At 45.0% G+C, this 18,579-nt stretch overlaps 1 protein-coding gene across 2 annotated transcripts in view; it reads right to left on the bottom strand.

Annotated features, from left to right (window-relative positions):
• The window catches only part of LOC111853181 (synaptotagmin-2-like), a 93,981-nt gene extending 78,862 nt beyond the window's left edge, over positions 1 to 15,119 (bottom strand). For both annotated transcript variants that reach the window (XM_023829842.2, XM_023829852.2), the window contains exon 1: positions 14,804 to 15,119. The gene's annotated coding sequence lies outside the window, so the exon portion shown is untranslated. The remainder of the gene's footprint in view (positions 1 to 14,803) is intronic.
• Between the last annotated feature and the right edge of the window lie 3,460 nt (positions 15,120 to 18,579).

Genomic DNA, 18,579 nt, shown 5'->3' with positions numbered 1-18,579 from the left:
TTTATAAAATATTGTTCTCTAAGTAAAGATGTATTGAATCTCCAGTTCGTGCTTGGTGGTGTGACTCTGTCCTTAACCAAAGAGATAGACACCGGTGAGTGATCACTGATAAGGATAGACTGTATCTGAGTTTCTGTGGTGTTCCTCATCATGGAGCTGCTAATTAGCGAGAGTGTGAGTGGTGTACTGGTGAAAAGAAGGTGTGATCCCTGGAAGTGGGGTGATGTGAACGCCAGGCATCGCAAAGACCAAAATCATTCATGTATTGTTTAAGAATATCTGTAGATAGCCAGTTCCTTTGGTTCACTGCTGTGCAGAGTCTGTCAATTTCTGGGTTCAATACCAAGTCTCCTCCTATAATGAGTGTGGTGTCCGAGTGATCGGAAAGTGAAGTGAAGAGAGCATGAAAAAGGAGGGGTTATCAACGTTCGGTTCATATACAATTCCAGGGATTTTCACTGTCCTCTGTACTTCTGTTCGTAGTATTATAACTGGCCTTCGGCAATGAAAGATGATGTAAAATAGGTACGCGAGAACACAGGTATGGTCATGTACGCATATTGAGAAAGATCCATGGAATCCCTAAATTGCCCATACTGTGAGACTGAGCCAGTGAAGGACTAAAATGCCCAAGGGGCACCTCACGCTTCCTGGCATGGGCTTCCCATAATGCCGAGCCGTTTGCGGTGCCCTCTCCCATAATGCCAAGCTCTTTGTGGTGCCCTCTCCCATAGTGCCGAGCCGTTTGCGGTGCCCTCTCCCATAGTGCCGAGCCGTTTGCGGTGCCCTCTCCCATAGTGCCGAGCCCTTTGCGGTGCCCTCTTCCATAGTGCCGAGCTCTTTGCGGTGCCCTCTCCCATAGTGCCGAGCCCTTTGCGGTGCCCTCTCCCATAGTGCCGAGCCCTTTGCGGTGCCCTCTCCCATAATGCCGAGCCGTTTGCGGTGCCCTCTCCCATAGTGCCGAGCCCTTTGCGGTGCCCTCTCCCATAGTGCAGAGCCGTTTGCGGTGCCCTCTCCCATAGTGCCGAGCCCTTTGCGGTGCCCTCTCCCATAGTGCAGAGCCCTTTGCGGTGCCCTCTCCCATAGTGCCGAGCCCTTTGCGGTGCCCTCTCCCATAGTGCCGAGCCCTTTGCGGTGCCCTCTCCCATAATGCCGAGCCCTTTGCGGTGCCCTCTCCCATAATGCCGAGCCCTTTGCGGTGCCCTCTCCCATAGTGCCGAGCCCTTTGCGGTGCCCTCTCCCATAGTGCCGAGCCCTTTGCGGTGCCCTCTCCCATAATGCCGAGCCCTTTGCGGTGCCCTCTCCCATAATGCCGAGCCCTTTGCGGTGCCCTCTCCCATAGTGCAGAGCCGTTTGCGGTGCCCTCTCCCATAGTGCCGAGCCCTTTGCGGTGCCCTCTCCCATAATGCCGAGCCCTTTGCGGTGCCCTCTCCCATAGTGCCGAGCCCTTTGCGGTGCCCTCTCCCATAGTGCCGAGCCCTTTGCGGTGCCCTCTCCCATAATGCCGAGCCCTTTGCGGTGCCCTCTCCCATAGTGCCGAGCCCTTTGCGGTGCCCTCTCCCATAGTGCAGAGCCGTTTGCGGTGCCCTCTCCCATAATGCCGAGCTCTTTGCGGTGCCCTCTCCCATAGTGCCGAGCCCTTTGCGGTGCCCTCTCCCATAGTGCAGAGCCGTTTGCGGTGCCCTCTCCCATAGTGCAGAGCCGTTTGCGGTGCCCTCTCCCATAGTGCAGAGCCGTTTGCGGTGCCCTCTCCCATAGTGCCGAGCCCTTTGCGGTGCCCTCTCCCATAGTGCCGAGCCCTTTGCGGTGCCCTCTCCCATAGTGCAGAGCCGTTTGCGGTGCCCTCTCCCATAGTGCAGAGCCGTTTGCGGTGCCCTCTCCCATAGTGCCGAGCCCTTTGCGGTGCCCTCTCCCATAGTGCCGAGCCCTTTGCGGTGCCCTCTCCCATAGTGCCGAGCCCTTTGCGGTGCCCTCTCCCATAGTGCCGAGCCGTTTGCGGTGCCCTCTCCCATAATGCCGAGCCCTTTGCGGTGCCCTCTCCCATAGTGCAGAGCCGTTTGCGGTGCCCTCTCCCATAGTGCCGAGCCGTTTGCGGTGCCCTCTCCCATAGTGCAGAGCCGTTTGCGGTGCCCTCTCCCATAGTGCAGAGCCGTTTGCGGTGCCCTCTCCCATAATGCCGAGCCCTTTGCGGTGCCCTCTCCCATAGTGCCGAGCCGTTTGCGGTGCCCTCTCCCATAATGCCGAGCCCTTTGCGGTGCCCTCTCCCATAGTGCCGAGCCGTTTGCGGTGCCCTCTCCCATAGTGCCGAGCCGTTTGCGGTGCCCTCTCCCATAGTGCAGAGCCGTTTGCGGTGCCCTCTCCCATAGTGAAGAGCCCTTTGCGGTGCCCTCTCCCATAATGCCGAGCCCTTGGCGGTGCCCTCTCCCATAGTGCCGAGCCCTTGGCGGTGCCCTCTCCCATAGTGCCGAGCCCTTTGCGGTGCCCTCTCCCATAGTGCCGAGCCCTTTGCGGTGCCCTCTCCCATAGTGCAGAGCCGTTTGCGGTGCCCTCTCCCATAATGCCGAGCCCTTTGCGGTGCCCTCTCCCATAGTGCCGAGCCGTTTGCGGTGCCCTCTCCCATAGTGCCGAGCCCTTTGCGGTGCCCTCTCCCATAGTGCCGAGCCCTTTGCGGTGCCCTCTCCCATAGTGAAGAGCCCTTTGCGGTGCCCTCTCCCATAATGTCGAGCCCTTTGTGGTGCCCTCTCCCATAGTGCCGAGCCCTTTGCGGTGCCCTCTCCCATAATGCCGAGCCCTTTGCGGTGCCCTCTCCCATAGTGCCGAGCCCTTTGTGGTGCCCTCTCCCATAGTGCCGAGCCCTTTGCGGTGCCCTCTCCCATAATGCCGAGCCCTTTGCGGTGCCCTCTCCCATAATGCAGAGCCCTTTGCGGTGCCCTCTCCCATAGTGCCGAGCCCTTTGTGGTGCCCTCTCCCATAATGCCGAGCCCTTTGTGGTGCCCTCTCCCATCTCCTGTTTAATTCCCCCATAGAGGTACCTGGCAAAATTTTCTGTGAAGCTGAATAACCACTTACTATTACTATTACATTTATACTATTTACACAATATTAACATGTATTATTGGGTACATCATTTACAGCTTAAGAGAAGCTTCTGCCCCTAAATCTGATGTTCAGAAAGGTGGTTCTGTGGTTTGGGGACTGTTGATTGTGTGTTGATTACTGTTACAGCAGCTTCCAAATTAATGAAATAATAAAAATGACCTAGATACTGTGACTGTTTTATAACCTATATAAGAACATTATAAATAAAAACGGAGAGTTTTAGCAGGTCTTGGTTAATTTGTGGACCTAGGATAATCACAATAATATCCATTCAGCTTAATTAGAATAAATCAGTCATTTAACTAATTATTCAAGGGCATTGAACTATAAAGTAACCCACTTACTCAATTAATTATTATCATTAGCATTGTATAAATATATTAAGAGTCAACCAAGAGACATTTTTAAAGCTTTCTATCCTGTATAAATGCAGCCCCAACATAAAACCCCAAAATGTGAAGACAAACTTTGGTCTGAATTGAATAATCATCAACAAAGGTTTACTAATCATGAGTAACATTCTGCAGAGTCATCCATTCAGTCTCACCTTTTAGATACCATTAGTCTGTGCTCACTAACTTTGTCAGAAACTTCTTTTCTGTGTGAAAATCCCATTTTTCAGTCTATGCAAGCAGGATAATTGTAGCTCATAGACATGCGCGCAAGGTCAACCATTTTTTTTCCAAAATTATCCGTACTTATAAAACACATCTGAAAATACACCCACACAGCAATATAACATCCATGATTTATACATTTCCATCTGTTTTCATGCACAGCAAGGAGTATAAAGCCCACAAAAAACAACAACAAAAACACTAGTTTAAAATCATTTAAAAAAAAACACTGAATTTGGATTCTGTCATTGCTCCCCTCACTTCTGCGGCACCCATGCATTTTTTGCGTGCATAATGCATAATGAATAACTCATATTCAAACCATTCTTGATTGTAAATATAAATTAAACATATTAAACTTCACACCAGATTAGTTGAACCTTATTGTTAACCTATTTGCAAGCAATATAATATGGCACTATTAATTCTAAACTAAAAGTCAAATATAACTAGAATTGCAGCTTGACTGAATGAACTTGTATCTACTCGTGATGACACATAATCATTTAGAGATTATACAGGCTCCCTAACTGTTTGGGAAAATGTGCACTTTATAATTTCTTCATTTACATTTGTTTAGGATTTATGTCTTGTTGATTTCATTTGATACAGGCTAAAGAATCTCACACGAAGCTACTCCTCATTTCTCACGGTGTAGCGAAACAAAAGCCTTGGTACACAAATAGATGACATTTCTTATCTATTTTATACAACAGCAGCTCCAGAAGGACGAATTGAGGTGAACCTTTGGTCTCCCAGGCCAAAGACAGTGACTCTAGAATCTTATCTACACATGTCCAGATTGCATTTCTCCTTTCCTTTATTTTTAAATCTTTCTTGAACACATACACTGACCAGCAACCTCATTAGCAACACTGGTGCACCTAATACGTATCAGCCAGGCCAGCATCAGCAGCTCAGAGCATTAAATCATGCAGATACAGGCTAAGAGCTTCAGTTAATGATCAGATCAAGCATCAGAGTGGAGAAAAAATGTGATCCATGTGCGTTTGGTTGTTGGTGCCAGATGGGCTGGTTTGAATATTTCGGAAACTCCTGATCTCCCGGGATTTCACAGTTTCTAGACGTTGCACAGAATATGGTGAGAAAATATCCAACATCCGGCAAGCAGCAGGTCTGTGGGCAGAATCACCTTGGTGATGAGGGAGGTCAGAGGACAGTGGGCAGCTGGTGCAAGCTAACTGGAAAGAGGGGTATTCCCAGTAACGTGCCTGGTGGCTGTATGCACCCTCTCTCATTCTATGAGACATCCCACCATAGGGGTACTGATTTCTGGGAGAAAGATGAGGGTCAGCCGGTAGGGGGGGAGGTGCTGGCCAATGCATGGCTGGTATTACGGTAATTCCATATACATATTGGCAACTGGGGTGGGCACAACAATAAACAACAAAACTTCAATCTGGCTAATTTTATCACCACTGAATAGCGAAAAGACAGATTTCCGGGACGTTGCGCGTCACTGTGGGCGTCTGGGAGCTGCTGTCAGTTTGCGGGAGACTTCCGGAACTTCCGGGAGAGGTGACATGTCTGCACTGTGGACACGTCAGAGGCATTCATTTGGCTAAACTAACTGCATTTGAACTGAAGGAGGAGGATGGAGCACCTGCAGATGAATATGCAAACCCCAAGCATTCGGAGCCGGGGTGTAACTCAAACCCCCCCACCCTGGACGGGAGGCAGCTCTGCTCTCCACTGACCATGACCTCAGTGTCCACCCTGCATTTTTTAAAGCTGGCCTGTTCTTTCTGCATGCCTGGGGGGGTCGTGCAGCCAGTTGACCTTGGTCAAAAATTTTGGTTCCTCTCGTCTTCTGGCTTTCTTTCTTTTCCTCCCTTTCTCTCTCTTTTTGTAGCGACTTAAATCCCTTTATTGCCCTGTCTTTTGTCTTGCACCGTCTTTTCTTTTATTCCACTCCTGTTTTGTCCTTTATTGCATTGTTGTTCGTCCTGTTGCGCCGTCATGCATCTGTCCCCTCCCCTGCAACCGTGGCACGAGAATCTCCCTGGGTCCCTTGGAAACACGCGACAATACAAACTTGAAATCTTGGGCTACTGTGTCACCTACATCCTTCAAGGGCTGGTTTATTTAAGTTTAATGTATGTATTATATTCAAGGGAAGGAGCACCATCGTTTTCAGCTTGCAAATGAGGTCCAGTCAGTGGTAACAGGCTGTCAAAATTTGCTGGTTTTAATAAATGTAAAATGACTAAAGGTGGTCCCCCGCACATCCCTCACCAGAGGCATACCCCCCCTCGCAGATTAAGACCACATCTGTCTGCCTCGGTCTTTGTTTGGTGCCAGCGCAAAGCCATAAGGTTACGTTAAAGGCCACCTCTGCCCGAGAGTGCCGACAATCAGCAGTTCACTGCAACATGAGCGTTGCGAAGCACGTCTCTCACTCCTGTGAAGGATTCTTACATAAGGCACACTGCAACACTGCAATGGAACGGCAACATTTCGCAGCATCACAGCGTGAAAATAAGCACCGTTTTATTCAGAACAACCCAGCAAAGTTTGAGTCCTTCTTATAGATTTGGGTTATAAAGCTGCAGAGGTGCCTCCCCAGGAAATGTTCGGTCTCCCCAAGCCGAGACAGAAGAGCTGGCGGAGGCTCTGCGGATTCGCACAGCCTGGACCCCCCCTGTCTGACCCTCCGCGCAGCCCCTCCCCTGGATTAATTATGCAGCTTACTGCAGCATGGCTTTGCACGCTCGCTCTCCCTGCACCACGGCTCCAGGCACGAGTTGCAAGGGACTAAGTGCTGACGATCATCCATAACATGCCGCAACTATGCCCCCCCCCCCCGCCCCCCTCCACCCGCCCGCTCATTGGTATTCAGCCAGCAGGGAGCCAAATGACCCCTAGAAAGCTCTGTGTATTCCCCTGCTTGTTTAGAGCATTGTAATGACCTCCCCCAGCAAAAGCAGCCCACTCACTGCAGTAACAGCATACAATGGCTAAGCGTGCATTTGTTACAGGGATTGGCCAGGCATTGCACATCAGCGCCGCTCTGCTGGTCCCTGGGAGGCGGGTAGATTAGGATGCTGTAGGGACCTATTTCATATCACACTGAGGCAATTGCACATATTTAATGCAAACAATATTGCTTTGTCAGAAAGCTTCAGCAGTGTCTCTATTCAGTTTTATCTATCAGAGTAGACCCTGGGTACCTGATGCTTAATTCTAATAATAATTATATAGTTGTATTCTTGTATTGCAATATTCTTGAATAGCTCTGCTGTCACTTTTCAATAGTTCTTGAAAGTGGTTGCAGTCCACTTAGATTAATCTTACTCTGGCGGACGCCAGTGTCTTCCTGTTCCTCCTCTACCCTCTTCAGCTCATCTCTCCAGGGGCGTCTCCTGAGATTTTGTGCCATAAAAAAGCACTTTATATTGGGCCCCCAACCCAGACCTGTTACTCCTCTCTGTACCTCTTCCTCCTTTCCGTACCTGTTACTCCTCTCTGTACCTCTTCCTCCTTTCCGTACCTGTTACTCCTCTCTGTACCTCTTCCTCCTTTCTGTACCTCTTACTCCTCTCTGTACCTCTTCCTCCTTTCTGTACCTGTTACTCCTCTCTGTACCTCTTCCTCCTTTCCGTACCTGTTACTCCTCTCTGTACCTCTTCCTCCTTTCCGTACCTCTTACTCCTCTCTGTACCTCTTCCTCCTTTCCGTACCTGTTACTCCTCTCTGTACCTCTTCCTCCTTTCCGTACCTGTTACTCCTCTCTGTACCTCTTACTCCTCTCTGTACCTCTTCCTCCTTTCTGTACCTGTTATTGCTCTCTGTACTTCTTTCATCTCATTGTACCTCTTGTCCTTCCCTGTACCTCTTGTTCCTTTCTGTATCTCTTTCTCCTCTCTGTGCCTCTTGCTCCTCTCTGTTCCAGTTACTCCTCTCTGTACCTCTTTCTCCCCTCTGTTCCTGTTACTCCTCCCTGTTCCTGTTACTCCTGTCTGTACCTGTAACTACTCTCTGCACCTCTTTCTCCTCTCTGTTCCTGTTACTCCTCCCTGTTCCTGTTACTCCTGTCTGTACCTGTAACTACTCTCTATACCTCTTTCTCTTCTCTCTTCCTGTTAATCCTCTCTGTTCCTGTTACTCCTGTCTGTACCTGTAACTATCTCTGTACCTCTTTCTCCTCTCTGTTCCTGTTACTCCTGTCTGTCCCTGTAACTACTCTCTGTACCTCTTTCTCTTCTCTCTTCCTATTAATCCTCTCTGTTACTGTTACTCCTGTCTGTACCTGTAACTATTCTATGTACATCTTGTTCTTCCATGTACCACTTTCTCCTCTCTGTACGTTTTTCTCCTCTGCGTTCCTATTACTCGTCTCTATACCTCTTTCTCCTCTCTGTACCTCTTTCTCCTCTCTGTACGTTTTTCTCCTCTGCGTTCCTATTACTCGTCTCTATACCTCTTGATATTCTCTGTATCTCTTTCTCCTCTCTGTACGTTTTTCTCCTCTGCGTTCCTATTACTCGTCTCTATACCTCTTTCTCCTCTCTGTACCTCTTTCTCCTCTCTGTACGTTTTTCTCCTCTGCGTTCCTATTACTCGTCTCTATACCTCTTGATATTCTCTGTATCTCTTTCTCCTCTCTGAAACTCCTTCTCCTCTCTGTACCTCTTGCTCCTCTCTTTTCCTATTACTCTTCTCTGTACCATTTTCTATACTGCTTTCTCCTCTCTGTTCCTGTTACTCCTCTCCATACCTCTTTCTCCTCTTGTAACTTTTTCTCCTCTCTGTTCCTCTTACTACTTTCTATACTTCTTGCTCCTCTGTGTACCTCTCTGTACCTAATACTCCTCTGTGTACCTCTCTGTACCTAATACTCCTCTGTGTACCTCTCTGTACCTAATACTCCTCTGTGTACCTCTCTGTACCTAATACTCCTCTGTGTACCTCTCTGTACCTAATACTCCTCTGTGTACCTCTCGTTCTCCTCTCTCTTCACAAAATCCCTTCAGCAAAGTTAAACTGGAGCTGGCTGTACCTCTTGAAAAGGAATAAATCCAAACCGGGGGCTTGTCCTCTCCTTAACAGTTAAGGAGTCAAGTAAATAAAAACATTAAGGATTAAAAAAAAATATATATATATCACGACACAGGTGTTAGTCAGTTTGTGCTAAAGGCCGAAACAACCCACTTAGTTGACTTATACAATAAGAATTTATTTTACAAAACATCCTAATATTATTTTTAGATTTTTTTCATAAGGTAATTGGCCCCCACAGCGAATAGGGGGACCAGTGGTTCTAATTGTTTCTGTGCTCCAGGAAGAAGTTCTCTGTAAGATACACACATGGTCAGATCAGGCCTGCTGTCTGTCTGCCTCTTTGCTGGACAAAAATACTCACTCATGATTCCTTGAGACAAGAATCACTAAGAAGGACCTATCCGACTGATAGTGAAACACAGTCATACTTATAATAGGTTTTTAAGTGTTCTGCCATATTTTCTGTCTAATTTAATCTTTTTTGTCTGTCTCTGTAACAGCTGGGACATGATTTTCCTAAAAATTGTATTGAAATAGATCTTATGAGATAAATACAAGAGAAAATCTGTGTCCTGGTGCTTAAAGACATTTAATGTTTTCCCAGATTATTTTATACAAAAGTGAAATTAAATTTATACATTTATACAGCTAATTAGATCAAAGCAGAACGCTAGGAGTTGGCATGCTGGACTGACAGCTACCTCTGTCGCCTTCTTCCACTGACACTGCAGGTCAGCTGGTGCTGATGACCCTGTCCTTCCTAAGACAGGGTTCATACTGACTGGAACCCTGCATCGGTAGGTGGATAACATGACCACAGTGAAGGTAGATGTCATTAAACAGAAACGAAGATCTTATTGACTGTAGAGTGAAAACTGTTATAGGACTGCATACATTTCAATGATGTGGACTGCGCCAGAGTGTTTAAATCAACAGTGTATTTATGCATTTTCACATTAATATAAATAAGATGATGTTATTTTTAAATGGGCACATTGTATTATATCCCACCCAATTTTTGTAAAAGGGACCAAAAGTCTCCTCTATGTTTATATACTGAAAGATTGATTCAGGAACCTGATCTGATTTTCCAGTTATGGTCCTAAATCCTAAAGGACATTTACTTACATCAATTCACTTATACTGTTCAATATTACAAAGGTCTCCTTTTAGGCATAAAATTGTAATGTTAGGCCTTCTGGCGTTGGAGATCTGGAGGGGCAACCATTTTGCATTATGGAATGTGTAAAAGGGCAAGTTAATTAAGCCATATTTTACATTATGTTCTTACTAGATAAATTAACGCTTTGATTAAAAGCAATATTGTAAGATACAGTCGGGCAGATTAGCCATCATATGGTGGAGGGAGGGCAGAACCTACACAGCTCATCTGGGTCTTAAATCTGATCTTTGCGTAACACAGTTTTCTTATCTCCCGCCTGGGCGACCAGGCTGAGGCCCTGAGGTCTGACCCAAGCCTCAGATACCTGAGCTCCCGTTGCATTTGGCTCCTCCCAAAGCTCACACTGAAACAGTCATTGCGTTTGTTCATATTGGGAGGTTTAATGAATCACACATCCTCCGCCTTCCCATGAATATATTCACTGCTTAAGAAATGCACACAGAAATAGAGAGCAGTACGAACATCTCAGGTGGGATGCATTATTTCACCAGTGCCTGCAAGGCCTGGCAGCACAATAGTCAGCTTTCATACTAAGACCATAAGGCGTCCAGTTTCGGGACCCTTGTGGGACTCGGTTCATCCGGCACATTTTGGATTATATTTATGATGATGAAAATGGCTTGATTTAAATATGTCTGAAAAGAGGAGACCTTCCAAGGTTTGTGGGACAGCTGAAGGGCCCAGCATAGCTCATATATTATCTCAATACTACTTACCACAGGGGGGGTAAGTGGCCCAGCAGGCTAAGCCTCTGTGCCTGTGGTCAGAAGGTCGGTGGTTCAAGCCCAGCCTTGGCAAAGTGATCATGGCGCAGGCCCTAGAGCAAGGGCCTTAATCCTACCACACAGAGACCAGTGCTACACATGTGTGAATCCATCATTTATTGTGGCAAGTGATGTCTTAATGGTTAGGATAAGAAACACACATGTAATTAAAAGTAGCCTGAGGTACCCTGAGCAAGGTACCGCCCCCCGGGTGCCGAATTAGCTGCCCCCTGCTATGTCACAATGTCATAAATGGGTTAAATGCAGAGTGTGCTGTGGTGTGTCAAGAATGATCACTGATCACCAAATTCTAAATTATTTAAAGGTAAGTTTCTGGAAGAAAATCGAGATCAGAAAACCATAAAAACTAGCAAAAAAAAAAAAATCCTTTTAACAAAACATTTAGAAAACCCCCAGAAACCACGATGAGCATGACAGCATTGTTAAAATACTGTGTGCATATGGCTGCCTTTTCATAGCACCCACACAATCGTGGAATATTCTGAGCAGCATTTGCACGTGCATTATCGACCGTGCAAAGGGGAACGGCAGAGAAGACAAACAGGTCTGCCACACTGCCATGGTATTGATTTACTTCACTATAGTTTATCGTCTTCATTGAATATAAATCATAGATTTGCTATAACTTACGGTACAATTCTTTGAAAATGACCAGGTGTTTCAGCAGATAACGAGCAGCGATGCTGTTTTAGCACGTGATTGTGATTGTATGTGTTGGTTCATGCATGCTGGATGTTTTACTCTGTGCCTTCGCTATGCTAATATTGTGAATTATAGCCGAAATTATATGCTTAAAAATACTCCACTTGGCAAAGAGCTTTCAGCCATATGTGACTTGAGAAGGGCAGGCTGTTTGCTTCTTTCCTGAGAAGTTGTGTCAAGCTCAGAAAATACAAGGTGGTTGCACAGGATTGAAATTTACTTATTACTTTATCAGTCAAACTGAGAATTGGTAGTCAGCATTTATTTACTAGAGGAATGTCTTTAGGAAGTCTAAATACGTCTTGCAGAACTACTTGATATTGTTCTGCCTAACCTCAGTGTTGACCTTTCAGTAATGGGAAGATTATTTGTATAAAGTATGTAGTGGATGAAAGAAAACAGGTATTTCAAAGTAGAACAATCAATCCATCAATGGTCAAGCTGCGTATCCCATACAAGGTCGTGGGGTGAACAGAATAGTATTGGGGTAAATAAAAAAGAAACATTAACAATTGAGAATGCTATTGAACCCCATACATAAACCTCCAAGACAGTGGAATTTAAGAAACACACCAGGGCTATTGAGGTTGTGAATGGAGACAATATTGAAAATACCAGTGATATTTTAATGAAACCACTACCTAGACGTTTCGCTTCATGCTCCTTCCTGTGATGCCAGTTCTGTTTATGGGTTATGTAATCATTTATGTGCAGGGATATGTAACCCCTGTTCATCACGACATCACCGTTCAGCTTACATCATCGATGCTGACTTCATCGAGGTTTGATAGGACCCTCGGGGATAATGAGAGATGACCATCATCCTTTGCAAAGAACATCGTACCTCCAAATCTTACACATTTACCTTGTATAACATCAGGGTGATCTGACCTTATCTATCGATATATGCAGCTCAGCTTCTAGTGCAGGCACTTGTCATGTCACACCTTGTCTACTGCCCCCCCCCCCCCCCCCTTACTGACAGGGCTACCAGCTTGTCCTATCACATTTCTGCAGGTGATTCAAAATGCATCAGCATGTCTGGTATTCAATCAGCCAAAATGTACGTGCTCCTGTTTACACCTCTCCTTGTCACTCCTGGCTCCTGACAGGCGTTTGCATGTCCAAGTCCTTGGTGCTGGCTATCTGAGCTGCTAATGGAATGGCATCTGCCTACATTGACTTGCACACCAGTACCTACATTCCATCTCACCCTCTACGGTCAGCACCACTCCACCGCATGAAAACAAGTCAAGCATCTGATCAGCAGCATCCGATCAGCAGCATCCCTCATCCAAGACCAATCTCGTCATCGTTTCATTGATGGTTTCATTGCCATTTTTAGAAAAACTTTTCTTGTATTTTGCATTTATCTAGTAGGGGAAAAGTCCTTATGTTTTAATTGGTTTTGCTTTTCTGAAGGTACGTTCCAGTGATATTTTGAAGATCTCCTGCACCAGTACCAGTTTGTACATGCTACTGGTCGCCCATTGGAACCCCCAATGCTAAAGGTGGTCCCTGTTACTGACGTGCTTGTGATGTGGTGTCCACAAAACTTGTATGTCACTTTGGACAAAGGCATCTGATAAATGAATGAGCATGAATGTAAATGTAGTAACTGTCTCTTTGTCTTTTGACTGTGCTTATGATGTGAAAATCACAAGGAATATGAAGGAGATCTTTCAATAAAAAAATATATATATAGCAAGTGATTTTGTGATGTGTTAAAATATTCAGCTGCCCATGCAGAGCACCTAGAGAGGGTCAGGCCGTTCTGATATCTGCACCAAGCAGGACCTCTAGAATCATTCCATAATTTCTTTATAGATGTTTCTCCCCACAGCAACTGAAAATCCTGCCATTTTACATGTCATTTCATACAACCTGACATTTCGACTGTATAAATTCTAAATAATTTCTAGGTAAGGGGCAGACTATCAGGTTCTCTCCTGGGACATTAGCTAGTCACTGTTCATCATGCGCCTGGATCATTCACCGCTATCTGCTGCACTGACAGTGGTGAGGCACTGAGGTCCATCTCCGCATTTTTATACATGACATTCACATCTTCTCCTTTCCCAATCAGGCTGTACGGCTGACTTTCCGCCACTAGATGCAGACAATTTCTTATCTCAAATCATAATGAGGGGGGTATTCATGTGTCGCTAGATGGAATTCCTCCAGGCAAAAAGCAAATGTAAAGATACAATACATCAATTTAAAAAAAAAAACTGCAGAGAAAATGCACACAAGTTTACTCTGCACCATCACTACCACAGTGCGTCGGATCTCTGGGGCGAAACAGCACCCACTACAGGACAGAATGCAGCATGCTGATAAGTATTTGAAGGTCAAAATATTAGTTATTAAAAACATATTTGAACAAATTAATACAATGATACTCAAGCCATGGAAAATTGCTTTTCCATGCGACCGGACCTCACCATGGAAAACATTCCTCCGCACAAAACACATATTTTTAAATGTTAAAAATCATAACATAGAACAGACTCACCTTATCGTTCAGTTTAACTGGAGCAAGGGAAAATAACTACCCCTCTGTCCCAATCTGTGCTATCTGACCTGTGAACTTTGTCTCAATCACTAATGAACATCCGTAGTAACAGAACGTGCCAGGACCATGGCACACAGTCATCATAATAAAAGGGCTTAATTAGCGGTCCTGTTCCTTAATCTGACCTCAAGAGGGTCCGTGTTTTGATAATTAATAAAGCAAATAGTGGCTGGTTTATCTTTTTTAAATTAAAACCCACAAATGCACATATATGTGCGTGAAACGTGCACCTGTACCTACTTCACCCATCTCGGTGCTGCCAAAGTTTACGGTTGATATTTGCAAAACGTGACTTTTTTTTCCCTATAAAGAGGGCACCTCACTGCGGCGATTTGGCTTGAACTTTCCGCCTCTTTGAAACTGCCTTTTAACCATATCGACAATCGCAACCCTGCAGTACGTGGTTATAATTACTGACATGCCAACGAAAACAACCAGCAGTCACCTTCGGGGGAGACTTTCAGATGAAATCAGGTCGTAAATACATCATCAGTTGTCCGATTAAAGAACCATTTAGTGAAAGCATTCCTTTGAGCTTTAATTATGAATAATTTTCACTTTGTCTTGTCATGGGATGCCGCAGCGGGTAAAGTTATTGGTCCTAAACATATCAAACTCATTCTGTCAATCCTTACCTTTAAAAAATTCCGCTGGGTTTTTAATTGAAGATAAAATATGGAAAATATATTTATTTTTCTGAAATAATGCAGATAAAATTCTGGCTTACTACAAGAACACATCTCTCAGAATAATAAATATGAACGAATGGAATTAAAAATTAGAAATTGAAAATGAATGAGAACAGAAGCAGAGAGCTTACCGCAAACTGGCGATCTTCCCCAAACTTCTGCAGTACCTTCAGTGTTACTTTCAGGGAGGCAGAAAAACGTGCTTCGGGGTGTTTTTTTGTTTTTTTGGCAGTTCTGTTAACTCCTCCCTTCCATCCTAATGATGTGCTTCCTTCAGTGCTGGTGCACCTTTGGTTTTTCTTGCTTCTGGTCGTCTCACACAGACATTTATCGGAATCTTTAGCGTAATCGTCTGTCAGTGGAAACTACGGCAAAGCCATACATACTGTATACAGTCTTATACACTCTTTGCCCACCGGCCCCAACGGTGCTTCACTGCTGCATTTTCCAGCACTGCTGCCTCATTGGCTGAGCTGCTGTCCAATAGAATAAGGCTATAGCTCTAATTGGGAGGGGCCCCTGTTTTCTGGCGCATCGCAGATGTTATAGCGGTTCCGCACAGCGTCTCTTCTCCGTTAGATATTCCTTTGCCTTTTCTTTTTTTTTCCCTGGAGCCTGCCTGTTGTGAGGAATGCTGAACATAGCAAAACTGATTCAAAGAGGAAGCAGGGGGTGGGAGGTTTCAGGAGAGCATGGAGGGATGGAGGGAGATAGGGGGGCAGCAAATCAATGCACATACTGCTGTGCTGGACACAGAGGGCCAGAGTGGGGAAGGGGTGGGCTGAATCATTTCCACTCTGCAGGCTGTACCTTGTCACGCCTCGTGTGCTGTGTGTGTGTGTGTGTGTGTGTGGGGGGGGGACCCGGATGGTACGTGTGGTTTCTGTATCCACCCCGAGGTAGCTAACGCCTGCAGCTCTGCAGTGGCTGCAGTCACGCTGAACAGGGTAGCGAGTGTCCATTTGCCAGCATGTGCAGGACTCTCACCTAACTGTACAGTGAATCTGCAGAATGCAGGGGATACTCGGGATTCGACGGCCGTCACACGCTCCCATAGAAGGTCAAACACTGTGGACAATTAAGAGTCGCCAATGCTGAGTGTTTTTGCACTGCGGGAAGAAAGAAGGAGAAACCCTGAGGAAGAAGAACACAAAATGAAAACTATACACCGACCGCCAATGTGAGGCCAGATGTGACTGGTTTACTAAGAGATATGATCAAATATTAATTGGATTATCAGGTCCAATCAGGTCCCAAATAATAGGAAATAGAACACTGACTTCAGGGACGTCTTAGACTGGCTCTGCCCTGCCTTGGTCAGCTGCAGTGTCGATGCCTTCTCTCTGTATCCGTGCCCTAGTTAGTGCCCTAGTTCAGCCACAACACATGGCAAGTCCTTAGCATTAACTGTCCAGTTCCTACTGATCTCAGGGGTCTTTTTACCTCAAGCTCAAAGCCTAGTATGAACCACTGAAAAGCACACGGGGTCTTAAAACAACTTTTCTCTTTTTTTACAGACATTACTTACATTTGGCATCTGACACAATTAATTTACTAATAGTGTACACATTGATGATGCAAGCAATCCTGAAGGAAATCTGGCTGAGTGCTAGTTCAACAGAAAGCGAGAGAGAGAGAGAGAGAGAGAGAGAGAGCACTCAGACAAGCCATAAGTTACTATAAATCATGTTTTTTTTTTAAGAAAAATAATTCAGCAGGACCTGACTTAAACTTTCCCAAAATAACTTCCTCCCCTCCCCTCACGTCAATAACCTTAAAGGCCAAGTGGATACATTGAATACACTAAAATCTGAACATCTAACATGAGGAAATGACTGCTAACAATGCAAGCAATTCATTTGGTTTATTGGGATTCAGGATACAAACAGAAATGCAGCTAAAGAGTGCATGTTTACCCTCCAAGGAAAACTCATGGCTAAAAAGGTGAATTAAAAATCCCTAAAACTGGATACATTTCTTTTAATGCCAGATTTCAAGAATGCAGTTACAAATATTCTCACTGATACATGCAATTGTGTCCCAACTGACTCATATTTGCTTACTGTTTGCTGCTCTTGCCTTGCGGTTGTGTTGTCTGTTGCTTGTTTGTTAGCACATGTTTTACATTGTTTTAACCTCGGTTATTTTTGGACCTCCCCGCCCCCCCAACCAAAACCCCAATTTTTCTTCAGTCTTCACCGGGCTCTGCCTTTGCCAGGCCGCCATCGCAAATAAGGAATCGTTCTTAATGACTCGCCTGGTTAAATAAAGGTTAAATTAAAAGAAAACAAAAGTAATGTCCAGTGAGTCCAACTTTTAAGTTTCACAGTGAGGCCCGGATCCTGTCCCAGGCATTCTGGGACACAAGTCTGGGCTACACCCTGGATGGGATGCTAGTTCACCAGGGCAGATACAAACACAGAGGCACTATGGGTAATTTAGAAATGGCAATTAGCCTAAGTGCTTGTCTTTGGCTTGTCTTTGGACTTTGGGAAGAAATGCCCAGTGGAAACCCATGCAAACTCCTGACATGCAGAAAATAGCACAAGGCAGGTGTGACCTCCTGCAGGACACAGTAAAATGTCCAGAGTAAAGGAGCGTGGGAGGGACCTGGAGCACTGAGAGGAAAAATCCACAGAGACACAGGGAGTAACATGCATTACTCTGCATACAAAGGGCAGACTGGGAATCCCCATTATTACTCAGCAAGACACCCTCTAATGGGCAATACTGTGTCCCACACATGGCTACGTATTTCGAGACAGAGAGGGAAGGCCGTTCACTTTATTTAATATTCCCTTCAGAGTAAAAATAACTTCTCATTTCTAGGTTAAAAAGTGTTTCTAATATAAAGGCAAAAAGCAGATTAGTGAATGCAGTATATTTAATATATTTATATGATATAAATGATTACATTTCTATTTATTTATATATTTGCATATTTTATACCAGTACAGTGCTGCCATCTACTGTTTATTCAGGTAAACACAATATGTTCTCATACATCCATCCATTTATCCATTCATCCATCCATCTTCTAATGATTTATCCCACACAGGGTCACTGTAAGTCCCGATACAGTATTTTGTACTAACTCACAAGCTCAAAAAAACTATCACTTTAACTGCAAAGGTGATTTTCTCATTAAAATTTAAGCCTTGGTAGTTTATTTAGGTTCTGGTGGTGATTCTTACTTTTTTGAAAATATTAAACCACTTTCAGCTGTGGGCCCTGTTCATCGTATGTGGATAATTCAGTTAGTGAGATACAGGATTTTCCAATCGTTAAGGCAATCTTGGGTTTCATCTATCTATTGTGTTTCATAGTGACCAATGAGATCACAGTGTTCAGGCACACCTCTGGAAATCCTCGCCCCTCAGCGACTCTGTGGGGGGGGTGCTCTTGCTCTTAGTCGAGCATGCCTCTCAAGCAACGAGAGTTTAGAGAGATCATCAAGTCCCCTTAAATCATGGAAGGGTACAATATAGGTTCAGGAAGCAGGGAATATATAATGTTAAATTACTAGGCCTGTATATTCAAAATGTGACATGCAAAACGGAATCTGCTTATTTATCCTGAATTTGTTTGGCAGGCAAAGAGGAATGAATGCTCACCAGAAGGTATTTCATAGGGAGGGGGTTACCTGTACTGCATGTTTTTGGACTGTGGGAAGAAACCAATATGACACAGCAAGGACATGCAAACTCCGCACACCTACACATACACACACACACACACACATTCAAATCAAATATTCATATCTTTGTGGGGACCATCCATTCATTTAAATGGGTATAATCCTAATTCCAACAATGACAACCTTACCCCTTACCCAGCCCTAACCTTAACCATAAGTAACCAAACAAAATACAAGACTTTTGCCATTTTTAGTTTTGGTTTGCAGTCG

The sequence above is a fragment of the Paramormyrops kingsleyae genome, chromosome 8 (assembly GCF_048594095.1).
Source record: "Paramormyrops kingsleyae isolate MSU_618 chromosome 8, PKINGS_0.4, whole genome shotgun sequence".
In the NCBI taxonomy this organism is placed as follows: domain Eukaryota; kingdom Metazoa; phylum Chordata; class Actinopteri; order Osteoglossiformes; family Mormyridae; genus Paramormyrops; species Paramormyrops kingsleyae.
Note: the sequence above shows the minus strand (reverse complement) of the source record. Positions and strands in the feature narration are given on the sequence as shown.